Raw genomic sequence first — 2,500 nt, forward strand, 5'->3', positions numbered from 1 at the left:
AGATAAAGTCTGAAATGTCAACCGGAGGAACCTGGTTTGCATACTGAGTTTCTTAAGAATACTCAGAAAAGTTTAGCTTTGCAGCGACGGGAATAGAAACGAAGAGTCATCCAGCCATCCAAACCCTTAAGACAGTGACTGCCATCCGTCTGCCCTACATGAGAGAGAGAGAGAGAGAGAGAGAGAGAGAGAGAGAGAGAGAGAGAGAGAGAGAGAGAGAGAGAGAGAGAGAGAGAGAGAGAGAGAGAGAGAGAGAGAGAGAGAGAGAGAGAGAGAGAGAGAGAGAGAGAGAGAGAGAGAGAGAGAGAGAGAGAGAGAGAGAGAGAGAGAGAGAGAGAGAGAGAGAGAGAGAGAGAGAGAGAGAGAGAGAGAAAAGCAGTTTATTTCATTGTGAATTAGTGTCCTGTACATCTCATAACTAGTCTCTATCTCTCTCTCTCTCTCTCTCCCTTTCTTTCCCCCCAAGAGGAGTGTTAGGCCTGTCAATCCTCGCGAGGACTAACCTGGCTTGCCCTCCTATTGCCGCAGGCCGCGGCGGGAAGGAGGGCTGGGGTCTGGTGACTGAGGGCTGGGGACTGGGGACCGTGGAAAGGGGCTGGGGTGATTTGCTCCTTGGTTAGTGTTAAGGTGTGTCTGTACTGAGAGAGTGGCGGCCGCACTGACCATGAGATCAATGTGACTTTCGATAAAGGTGCTGCCGCCAGGTATTTCGTTCATTAGGGTCCCGGGTTGGGGAACGCGAGGTATCCAAACACGCTGAAAAAATACCGTAGACTTTTAGAGAAACCCGGTGTGGTAAATTATCGAGTCGTGGCGGGCAACGAGTAGTATTGTGGCCAGACGTATTGTGTCACTTGTCAGGGAGGAGATGTTGTGGTTCCCGCCGCGACAAAGCGATGGATGTACTGCAGCACTCCCTTTACCTCGCCACACCGCCACTCTGTATATCTTGTTTTGACCTTGGACGCTGCTCGGACTCTTGACTGGTGATACGCGTCTCCCTCTCTCTCTCTCTCTCTCTCTCTCTCTCTCTCTCTCTCTCTCTCTCTCTCTCTCTCTCTCTCTCTGACTTTGCTTCCATCTCTTTATCATTATTATATTTACATAATACTTGTCAAAGAGCATTTTTGCTCAATAAACCGAAGTTAATGAATATTATAAGACATAGACATGTATAATTTTATGGATGTTAATTTATTATTAAAGATAAATATCTACTTACTTATTTACTTACACACACACACACACACACACACACACACACACACACACACACACACACACACACACACACACACACACACACACCAAAGGTCTGTACGGTAACTTAACCCTATCCCGAGACCTCAGTTATGTCCACACCTTTCTTGTATCCACAATGCATATATATTTTCTTCATATGTGGTCAGAGCAGTAGCAACAGCAGCAGCAGCAGCAGCAGCAGCAGCAGCAGCAGCAGCAGCAATACCTGTGCCTAAATCTGCGTCAAGTTTTCTGCACAAAATTCAAACTTGCCCCTCACCTGTAAAATCACTCCACCTCTTATCCACACACTAAACATTGTGTAAATCGTCATGCGGCATTAACAACCATCCCGTGTGTGTCTTATGCTATTTTCAATATCTCAGTACATTTAAGTGACAACATAAGAGCATATAATGGAAACTGCAAGAAGCCGTCTGGCCTACTCGTGGCAATTTCTTTATGAATCATTCCGACTTATCATCCTCCATAAATGTGTGTAATGTTCTTTTAAAGCTTCTTAATGAATCAAAACTCACAACATGGTTACTGAATCTATTGCAGTGCGCAAGTCAATGACTGGACGACCTCACCTCGAAACACCGAAACCCAGCTAGCTTCCGCCCTTAAGCTTACCGTGCACCACTACGGCAGTCGCGGAGTAATGATCTAATATGATGAAGCATTTACTCTGCTGGGTCTCTATACCAAGGTAAGAAACTTAAGACAGAAAAATAAACCATAAACCACTAGTGACATTCCCGCCATCATGAGTGATAAGTATCATTAGATTGGGATAATTTGGGTTGATGAACATAGTACTTGCGAAACATGAACTATTAACAATGGGTAATTGGCGAAACACTTACTAAATGCTTTTGAAAAATAAATGTTCTATACTGAAGCCTCTGGACGCCCAAAGGGATAACACTCATTTCTATCTTTCAATTAAAGAATAAACCAGTAGTTGAAAAATGTAAATACACACACACACACACACACACACACACACACACACACACACACACACACACACACACACACACACCTACAGGCACTACACTCTCTTAACACACACACACACACTACACACACACACACACACACACACACACACACACACACACACACACACACACACACACACACACACACACACACTCAGTGGTTAGAGCGCTGGCTTCACAAGCCAGATGACCGGGGTTCGATTCCCCGGCCGGGTGGAGATATTTGGGTGTGTCTCCTTTCACGTGTAGCC

This window comes from Portunus trituberculatus, chromosome 44 (assembly GCF_017591435.1).
Source record: "Portunus trituberculatus isolate SZX2019 chromosome 44, ASM1759143v1, whole genome shotgun sequence".
NCBI lineage: Eukaryota > Metazoa > Arthropoda > Malacostraca > Decapoda > Portunidae > Portunus > Portunus trituberculatus.